The following is a 10,647-nucleotide window of genomic DNA, read 5'->3' on the forward strand; positions in this document are numbered from 1 at the left end:
TCCCTGGGATGCTGGGCAGCCGAGCACGGGTGCCAAAGAGGTTCCATTGTAATGGACTTTGAGTTGGGAAATTGAGGAGCGACAGCGATGCGGATGGCACCGTTGCAAAGCTGACTTTCTGCAGAAGAGGCACAGCTCAAGTTTTTTGTCCTGGCTCTTTGGCTGTGGGAGCAGAGGCCAGACGTTCGTGCTCTACTCCCTGGGATGCTGGGCAACCGAGCTCGGGTGCCAAAGAGGTTCCATTGTAATTGCCTTTGGGTTGGGAAATGGAGGAGCGACAGCGATGCGGATGGCACCGTTGCAAAGCTGACTTTCTGCAGAAGAGGCACAGCTCCAGTTTTTTGCCCTGGCTCTTCGGCTGTGGGAGCAGAGGCCAGACGTTCGTGCTCTACTGCCTGGGATGCTAGGCAGCCGAGCAGGGGTGCCAAAGAGGTTCCATTGTAATGGACTTTGAGTTGGAAATGGAGGAGCAACAGCGATGCGGATGGCACCGTTGCAAAGCTGACTTTCTGCAGAAGAGGCACACCTCAAGTTTTTTGCCCTGGCTCTTTGGCTGTGGGAGCAGAGGCCAAACGTTCGTGCTCTAGTGCCTAGGATGCTGGGCAGCCGAGCACGGGTGCCAAAGAGGTTCCGTTGTAATGGACTTTGAGTTGGGACATCGAGGAGCGACAACGATGTGGACGGCACAGTTGAAAAGCTGACTTTCTGCAGAAGAGGCACAGCTCCAGTTTTTTGCCCTGGCTCTTCGGCTTTGGGAGCAGAGGCCAAACGTTCGTGCTGTACTCCCTGGGATGCTGGGCAGCCGAGCACGTGTGCCAAAGAGGTTCCATTGTAATGGACCTTGAGTTGGGAAATCGAGGAGCGACAGCAATGCGGATGGCACCGTTGCAAAGCTGACTTTCTGCAGAAGAGGCACAGCTCCATTTTTTTGCCCTGGCTCTTCGGCTGTGGGATAAGAGGCGAAGTGTTCTTGCTCTACTCCCTGTGATGCTGGGCAGCCGAGCACGGGTGCCAAAGAGGTTCCATTGTAATGGACTTTGAGTTGGGAAATGGAGGAGCGACAGCGATGCGGATGGCACCGTTGCAAAGCTGACTTTCTGCAGAAGAGGCACAGCTCCAGTTTTTTGCCCTGGCTCTTCGGCTGTTGGAGCAGAGACCAGACGTTCGTGCTCTACTGCCTGGGATGCTGGGCAGCCGAGCACGGGTGCCAAAGTGGTTCCATTGTAATGGACTCTGAGTTGGGACATCGAGGAGCGACAGCGATGTGGATGGCACCGTTGCAAAGTTGACTTTCTGCAGAAGAGGCACAGCTCCAGTTTTTTGCCCTGGCTGTTCGGCTGTGGGAGCAGAGGCCAACCGTTCGTGCTCTACTCCCTGGGATGCTGGGCAGCCGAGCACGGGTGCCAAAGAGGTTCCATTGTAATGGAGTTTGAGTTTGGCAATGGAAGAGTGACAGCAATGCGGATGGCACCGTTGCAAAGCTGACTTTCTGCAGAAGAGGCACAGCTCAAGTTTTTTGCCCTGGCTGTTCGGCTGTGGGAGCAGAGGCCAACCGTTCGTGCTCTACTGCCTGGGATGCTGGGCAGCCGAGCACGGGTGCCAAAGAGGTTCCATTGTAATGGACTTTGAGTTGGGAAATGGAGGAACGACAGCAATGCAGATGGCACCGTTGCAAAGCTGACTTTCTGCAGAAGAGGCACAGCTCCAGTTTTTTGCCCTGGCTCTTCGGCTGTGGGAGCAGAGTCCAGACGTTCGTGCTCTACTGCCTCGGATGCTGGGCAGCCGAGCACGGGTGCCAAAGAGGTTCCATTGTAATGGACTTTGAGTTGGGAAATGGAGGAGCGACAGCAATGCGGATGGCACCGTTGCAAAGCTGACTTTCTGCAGAAGAGGCAGAGCTCCAGTTTTTTGCCCTGGCTCTTCGGCTGTGGGAGCAGAGGCCAACCGTCCGTGCTCTACTGCCTGGGATGCTGGGCAGCCGAGCACGGGTGCCAAAGAGGTTCCATTGTAATGGACTTTGAATTGGGAAATGGAGGAACGACAGCAATGTGGATGGCACCGTTGCAAAGCTGACTTTCTGCAGAAGAGGCAGATCTCAAGATTTTTGCCCTGGCTCTTCGGCTGTGAGAGCATAGGTCAACCGTTCCTGCTCTACTGCCTGGGATGCCTGGCAGCTGAGCACGGGTGCCAAAGAGGTTCCATTGTAATGGACTTTGAGTTGGAAAATCGAGGAACGACAGCAATGTGGATGGCACCGTTGCAAAGCTGACTTTCTGCAGAAGAGGCACAGCTCCAGTTTTTTGCCCTGGCTCTTCGGCTGTGGGAGCAGAGGCCAGACGTTCGTGCTCTACTGCCTGGGATGCTGGGCAGCCGAGCACGGGTGCCAAAGAGGTTCCATTGTAATGGACTTTGAGTTGGGAAATGGAGGAGCGACAACAATGCGGATGGCACCGTTGCAAAGCTGACTTTCTGCAGAAGAGGCACAGCTCCAGTTTTTTGTCCTGGCTCTTCGGCTGTGGGAGCAGAGGCCAACCGTTCGTGCTCTACTGCCTGGGATGCTGGGCAGCCGAGCAAGGGTGCCAAAGAGGTTCCATTGTAATGGACTTTGAGTTGGGAAATGGAGGAGCGACAACAATGCGGATGGCACCGTTGCAAAGCTGACTTTCTGCAGAAGAGGCACAGCTCCAGTTTTTTGCCCTGGCTCTTCGGCTGTGGGAGCAGAGGCCAACTGTTCGTGCTCTACTGCCTGGGATGCTGGGCAGCCGAGCACGGGTGCCAAAGTGGTTCCATTGTAATGGACTCTGAGTTGGGACATCGTGGAGCGACAGCGATGTGGATGGCACCGTTGCAAAGCTGACTTTCTGCAGAAGAGGCACAGCTCCAGTTTTTTGTCCTGGCTGTTCGGCTGTGGGAGCAGAGGCCAACTGTTCGTGCTCTACTGCCTGGGATGCTGGGCAGCCGAGCACGGGTGCCAAAGAGGTTCCATTGTAATGGAGTTTGAGTTTGGCAATGGAGGAGTGACAGCGGTGGAGATGGCACCGTTGCAAAGCTGACTTTCTGCAGAAGAGGCACAGCTCCAGTTTTTTGCCCTGGCTCTTCGGCTGTGGGAGCAGAGGCGAAATGTTCGTGCTCTACTGCCTGGGATGCTGGGCAGCCGAGCACGGGTGCCAAAGAGGTTCCATTGTAATGGACTTTGAGTTGGGAAATGGAGGAGCGACAGCAATGCGGATGGCACCGTTGCAAAGCTGACTTTCTGCAGAAGAGGCAGAGCTCCAGTTTTTTGTCCTGGCTCTTCGGCTGTGGGAGCAGAGGCCAACCGTCCGTGCTCTACTCCCTGGGATGCTGGGCAGCCGAGCACGGGTGCCAAAGAGGTTCCATTGTAATGGACTTTGAATTGGGAAATGGAGGAACGACAGCAATGTGGATGGCACCGTTGCAAAGCTGACTTTCTGCAGAAGAGGCAGATCTCAAGATTTTTGCCCTGGCTCTTCGGCTGTGAGAGCAGAGGTCAACCGTTCCTGCTCTACTGCCTGGGATGCCTGGCAGCTGAGCACGGGTGCCAAAGAGGTTCCATTGTAATGGACTTTGAGTTGGAAAATCGAGGAACGACAGCAATGTGGATGACACCGTTGCAAAGCTGACTTTCTGCAGAAGAGGCACACCTCAAGTTTTTTGCCCTGGCTCTTCAGCTGTGGGAGCAGAGGCCAACCGTTCGTGCTCTACTGCCTGGGATGCTGGGCAGCCGAGCACGGGTGACAAAGAGGTTCCATTGTAATGGACTTTGAGTTGGGAAATCAAGGAGCGACAGCGGTGCGGATGGCACCGTTGCAAAGCTGACTTTCTGCAGAAGAGGCACAGCTCCAGTTTTTTGCCCTGGCTCTTCGGCTGTGGGAGCAGAGGCCAACCGTTCGTGTTCTACTCCCTGGGATGCTGGGCAGCCGAGCAAGGGTGCCAAAGAGGTTCCATTGTAATGGACTTTGAGTTGGGAAATGGAGGAGCGACAACAATGCGGATGGCACCGTTGCAAAGCTGACTTTCTGCAGAAGAGGCACAGCTCAAGTTTTTTGTCCTGGCTCTTCGGCTGTGGGAGCAGAGGCCAACCGTCCGTGCTCTACTGCCTGGGATGCTGGGCAGCCGAGCAAGGGTGCCAAAGAGGTTCCATTGTAATGGACTTTGAGTTGGGAAATGGAGGAGCGACAGCAATGCGGATGGCACCGTTGCAAAGCTGACTTTCTGCAGAAGAGGCACAGCTCCAGTTTTTTGCCCTGGCTCTTCGGCTGTGGGAGCAGAGGCCAACCGTTCGTGCTCTAGTCCCTGGGATGCTGGGCAGCCGAGCACGGGTGCCAAAGAGGTTCCATTGTAATGGACTTTGAGTTGGGAAATGGAGGAGCGACAGCAATGCGGATGGCACTGTTGCAAAGCTGACTTTCTGCAGAAGAGGCACAGCTCGAGTTTTTTGCCCTGGCTCTTCGGCTGTGGGAGCAGAGGCCAACCGTTCGTGCTGTACTGCCTGGGATGCTGGGCAGCCGAGCACGGGTGCCAAAGAGGTTCCATTGTAATGGACTTTGAGTTGGGAAATGGAGGATCGACAGCGATGTGGATGGCACCGTTGCAAAGCTGACTTTCTGCAGAAGAGGCACAGCTCCAGTTTTTTTTCCTGGCTCTTCAGCTGTGGGAGCAGAGACCAGACGTTCGTGCTCTACTCCCTGGGATGCTGGGCAGCCGAGCACGGGTGCCAAAGTGGTTCCATTGTAATGGACTTTGAGTTGGGAAATGGAGGAGCGACAACAATGCGGATGGCACCGATGCAAAGCTGACTTTCTGCAGAAGAGGCACAGCTCCAGTTTTTTGCCCTGGCTCTTCGCCTGTGGGAGCAGAGGCCAAAAGTTCGTGCTCTAGTCCCTGGGATGCTGGGCAGCTGAGCACGGGTGCCAAAGAGGTTCCATTGTAATGGACTTTGAGTTGGGAAATGGAAGAGCGACAGCAATGCGGATGGCACTGTTGCAAAGCTGACTTTCTGCAGAAGAGGCACAGCTCGAGTTTTATGCCCTGGCTCTTCGGCTGTGGGAGCAGAGGCCAACCGTTCGTCCTCTACTCCCTGGGATGCTGGGCAGCCGAGCACGGGTGCCAAAGAGGTTCCATTGTAATGGACTTTGAGTTGGGAAATGGAGGATCGACAGCGGTGCGGATGGCACCGTTGCAAAGCTGACTTTCTGCAGAAGAGGCACAGCTCCAGTTTTTTGCCCTGGCTCTTCGGCTGTGGGAGCAGAGGCCAAGCGTTCGTGCTCTACTGCCTGGGATGCTGGGCAGCCGAGCACGGGTGCCAAAGAGGTTCCATTTTAATGGACTTTGAGTTGGGAAATGGAGGAGCGACAACAATGCGGATGGCACCGTTGCAAAGCTGACTTTCTGCAGAAGAGGCACAGCTCCAGTTTTTTGCCCTGGCTCTTCGGCTGTGGGAGCAGAGTCCACACGTTCGTGCTCTACTGCCTGGGATGCTGGGCAGCCGAGCACGGGTGCCAAAGAGGTTCCATTGTAATGGACTTTGAGTTGGGAAATGGAGGAGCGACAGCAATGCGGATGGCACTGTTGCAAAGCTGACTTTCTGCAGAAGAGGCACAGCTCCAGTTTTTTGCACTGGCTCTTCGGCTGTGGGAGTAGAGGCCAACCGTTCGTGCTCTACTCCCTGGGATGCTGGGCAGCTGAGCACGGGTGCCAAAGAGGTTGCATTGTAATGGTCTTTGAGTTGGAAAATCGAGGAACGACAGCAATGTGGATGACACCGTTGCAAAGCTGACTTTCTGCAGAAGAGGCACAGCTCCAGTTTTTTGCCCTGGCTCTTCGGCTGTGGGAGCAGAGGCCAGACGTTCGTGCTCTACTGCCTGGGATGCTGGGCAGCCGAGCACGGGTGCCAAAGAGGTTCCATTGTAATGGACTTTGAGTTGGGAAATGGAGGAGCGACAGCGGTGCGGATGGCACCGTTGCAAAGCTGACTTTCTGCATAAGAGGCACAGCTCCAGTTTTTTGCCCTGGCTCTTCGGCTGTGGGAGCAGAGGCCAACCGTTCGTGCTCTACTGCCTGGGATGCTGGGCAGCCGAGCAAGGGTGCCAAAGAGGTTCCATTGTAATGGACTTTGAGTTGGGAAATGGAGGAGCGACAACAATGCGGATGGCACCGTTGCAAAGCTGACTTTCTGCAGAAGAGGCACAGCTCAAGTTTTTTGTCCTGGCTCTTCGGCTGTGGGAGCAGAGGCCAACCGTTCGTGCTCTACTCCCTGGGATGCTGGGCAGCCGAGCACGGGTGCCAAAGAGGTTCCATTGTAATGCACTTTGAGTTGGGAAATGGAGGAGCGACAGCAATGCGGATGGCACCGTTGCAAAGCTGACTTTCTGCAGAAGAGGCAGAGCTCCAGTTTTTTGTCCTGGCTCTTCGGCTGTGGGAGCAGAGGCCAACCGTCCGTGCTCTACTCCCTGGGATGCTGGGCAGCCGAGCACGGGTGCCAAAGAGGTTCCATTGTAATGGACTTTGAATTGGGAAATGGAGGAACGACAGCAATGTGGATGGCACCGTTGCAAAGCTGACTTTCTGCAGAAGAGGCAGATCTCAGGATTTTTGCCCTGGCTCTTCGGCTGTGAGAGCAGAGGTCAACCGTTCGTGCTCTACTGCCTGGGATGCCTGGCAGCTGAGCACGGGTGCCAAAGAGGTTCCATTGTAATGGACTTTGAGTTGGAAAATCGAGGAATGACAGCAATGTGGATGACACCGTTGCAAAGCTGACTTTCTGCAGAAGAGGCACAGCTCCAGTTTTTTGTCCTGGCTCTTCGGCTGTGGGAGCAGAGGCCAGACGTTCGTGCTCTACTGCCTGGGATGCTGGGCAGCCGAGCACGGGTGCCAAAGAGGTTCCATTGTAATGGAGTTTGAGTTGGGAATTCGAGGAGCGACAGCGGTGCGGATGGCACCGTTGCGAAGCTGACTTTCTGCAGAAGAGGCACAGCTCAAGTTTTTTGTCCTGGCTCTTCGGCTGTGGGAGCAGAGGCCAACCGTTCGTGCTCTACTGCCTGGGATGCTGGGCAGCCGAGCAAGGGTGCCAAAGAGGTTCCATTGTAATGGACTTTGAGTTGGGAAATGGAGGAGCGACAACAATGCGGATGGCACCGTTGCAAAGCTGACTTTCTGCAGAAGAGGCACAGCTCAAGTTTTTTGTCCTGGCTCTTCGGCTGTGGGAGCAGAGGCCAACCGTTCGTGCTCTACTGCCTGGGATGCTGGGCAGCCGAGCAAGGGTGCCAAAGAGGTTCCATTGTAATGGACTTTGAGTTGGGAAATGGAGGAGCGACAACAATGCGGATGGCACCGTTGCAAAGCTGACTTTCTGCAGAAGAGGCACAGCTCCAGTTTTTTGCCCTGGCTCTTCGGCTGTGGGAGCAGAGGCCAACCGTTCGTGCTCTACTCCCTGGGATGCTGGGCAACCGAGCACGGGTGCCAAAGAGGTTCCATTGTAATGGACTTTGAGTTGGGAAATGGAGGAGCGACAGCAATGCGGATGGCACTGTTGCAAAGCTGACTTTCTGCAGAAGAGGCACAGCTCGAGTTTTTTGCCCTGGCTCTTCGGCTGTGGGAGCAGAGGCCAAACGTTCGTGCTCTACTCCCTGGGATGCTGGGCAGCCGAGCACGGGTGCCAAAGAGGTTCCATTGTAATGGACTTTGAGTTGGGAAATGGAGGAGCGACAGCGGTGCGGATGGCACCGTTGCAAAGCTGACTTTCTGCAGAAGAGGCACAGCTCCAGTTTTTTGCCCTGGCTCTTCGGCTGTGGGAGCAGAGGCCAACCGTTCGTGCTCTACTGCCTGGGATGCTGGGCAGCCGAGCACGGGTGCCAAAGAGGTTCCATTTTAATGGACTTTGAGTTGGGAAATGGAGGAGCGACAACAATGCGGATGGCACCGTTGCAAAGCTGACTTTCTGCAGAAGAGGCACAGCTCCAGTTTTTTGCCCTGGCTCTTCGGCTGTGGGAGCAGAGTCCACACATTCGTGCTCTACTGCCTGGGATGCTGGGCAGCCGAGCACGGGTGCCAAAGAGGTTCCATTGTAATGGACTTTGAGTTGGGAAATGGAGGAGCGACAGCAATGCGGATGGCACTGTTGCAAAGCTGACTTTCTGCAGAAGAGGCACAGCTCCAGTTTTTAGCCCTGGCTCTTCGGCTGTGGGAGCAGAGGCCAACCGTTCGTGCTCTACTGCCTAGGATGCCTGGCAGCTGAGCACGGGTGCCAAAGAGGTTCCATTGTAATGGACTTTGAGTTGGAAAATCGAGGAACGACAGCAATGTGGATGACACCGTTGCAAAGCTGACTTTCTGCAGAAGAGGCACAGCTCCAGTTTTTTGCCCTGGCTCTTCGGCTGTGGGAGCAGAGGTCAGACGTTCGTGCTCTACTGCCTGGGATGCTGGGCAGCCGAGCACGGGTGCCAAAGAGGTTCCATTGTAATGGACTTTGAGTTGGGAAATGGAGGAGCGACAGCAGTGCGGATGGCACCGTTGCAAAGCTGACTTTCTGCAGAAGAGGCACAGCTCCAGTTTTTTGCCCTGGCTCTTCGGCTGTGGGAGCAGAGGCCAACCGTTCGTGCTCTACTGCCTGGGATGCTGGCCAGCCGAGCAAGGGTGCCAAAGAGGTTCCATTGTAATGGACTTTGAGTTGGGAAATGGAGGAGCGACAACAATGCGGATGGCACCGTTGCAAAGCTGACTTTCTGCAGAAGAGGCACAGCTCCAGTTTTTTGCCCTGGCTCTTCGGCTGTGGGAGCAGAGGCCAACCGTTCGTGCTCTACTGCCTGGGATGCTGGGCAGCCGAGCAAGGGTGCCAAAGAGGTTCCATTGTAATGGACTTTGAGTTGGGAAATGGAGGAGCGACAGCAATGCGGATGGCACTGTTGCAAAGCTGACTTTCTGCAGAAGAGGCACAGCTCGAGTTTTTTGCCCTGGCTCTTCGGCTGTGGGAGCAGAGGCCAACCGTTCGTGCTCTACTCCCTGGGATGCTGGGCAGCCGAGCACGGGTGCCAAAGAGGTTCCATTGTAATGGACTTTGAGTTGGGAAATGGAGGAGCGACAGCGGTGCGGATGGCACCGTTGCAAAGCTGACTTTCTGCAGAAGAGGCACAGCTCCAGTTTTTTGCCCTGGCTCTTCGGCTGTGGGAGCAGAGGCCAACCGTTCGTGCTCTACTGCCTGGGATGCTGGGCAGCCGAGCACGGGTGCCAAAGAGGTTCCATTTTAATGGACTTTGAGTTGGGAAATGGAGGAGCGACAACAATGCGGATGGCACCGTTGCAAAGCTGACTTTCTGCAGAAGAGGCACAGCTCCAGTTTTTTGCCCTGGCTCTTCGGCTGTGGGAGCAGAGTCCACACGTTCGTGCTCTACTGCCTGGGATGCTGGCCAGCCGAGCACGGGTGCCAAAGAGGTTCCATTGTAATGGACTTTGAGTTGGGAAATGGAGGAGCGACAGCAATGCGGATGGCACTGTTGCAAAGCTGACTTTCTGCAGAAGAGGCACAGCTCCAGTTTTTTGTCCTGGCTCTTCGGCTGTGGGAGCAGAGGCCAAACGTTCGTGCTCTACTGCCTGGGATGCTGGGCAGCCGAGCACGGGTGCCAAAGAGGTTCCATTGTAATGGACTTTGAGTTGGGAAATGGAGGAGCGACAGCAATGCGGATGGCACCGTTGCAAAGCTGACTTTCTGCAGAAGAGGCACAGCTCCAGTTTTTTGCCCTGCCTCTTTGGCTGTGGGAGCAGAGGCCAAACGTTCGTGCTCTACTCCGTGGGATGCTGGGCAGCCGAACACGGGTGCCAAAGAGGTTCCATTGTAATGGACTTTGAGTTGGGAAATCGAGGAACGACAGCAATGCAGATGGCACCGTTGCAAAGCTGACTTTCTGCAGAAGAGGCAAAGCTCCAGTTTTTTGCCCTGGCTCTTCGGCTGTGGGCGCAGAGGCCAGACATTCGTGCTCTACTGCCTGGGATGCTGGGCAGCAGAGCACGGGTGCCAAAGAGGTTCCATTGTAATGGACTTTGACTTGGGAAATGGAGGAGCGACAGCGATGCGGATGGCACCGTTGCAAAGCTGACTTTCTGCAGAAGAGGCACAGCTCCAGTTTTTTGCCCTGGCTCTTCGGCTGTGGGAGCAGAGGCCAACCGTCCGTGCTCTACTCCCTGGGATGCTGGGCAGCCGAGCACGGGTGCCAAAGAGGTTCCATTGTAATGGACTTTGAATTGGGAAATGGAGGAACGACAGCAATGTGGATGGCACCGTTGCAAAGCTGACTTTCTGCAGAAGAGGCAGATCTCAAGATTTTTGCCCTGGCTCTTCGGCTGTGAGAGCAGAGGTCAACCTTTGGTGCTCTTCTGCCTGGGATGCTGGGCAGCCGAGCACGGGTGCCAAAGAGGTTCCATTGTAATGGACTTTGAGTTGGGAAATGGAGGAGCGACAGCAATGTGGATGGCACCGTTGCAAAGCTGACTTTCTGCAGAAGAGGCACAGCTCCAGTTTTTTGCCCTGGCTCTTCGGCTGTGGGAGCAGAGGCCAACCGTTCGTGCTCTAGTCCCTGGGATGCTGGGCAGCCGAGCACGGGTGCCAAAGAGGTTCCATTGTAATGGACTTTGAGT

Source organism: Psittacula echo (genome assembly GCF_963264785.1).
Source record: "Psittacula echo genome assembly, chromosome: 25".
NCBI classification, from domain to species: domain Eukaryota; kingdom Metazoa; phylum Chordata; class Aves; order Psittaciformes; family Psittacidae; genus Psittacula; species Psittacula echo.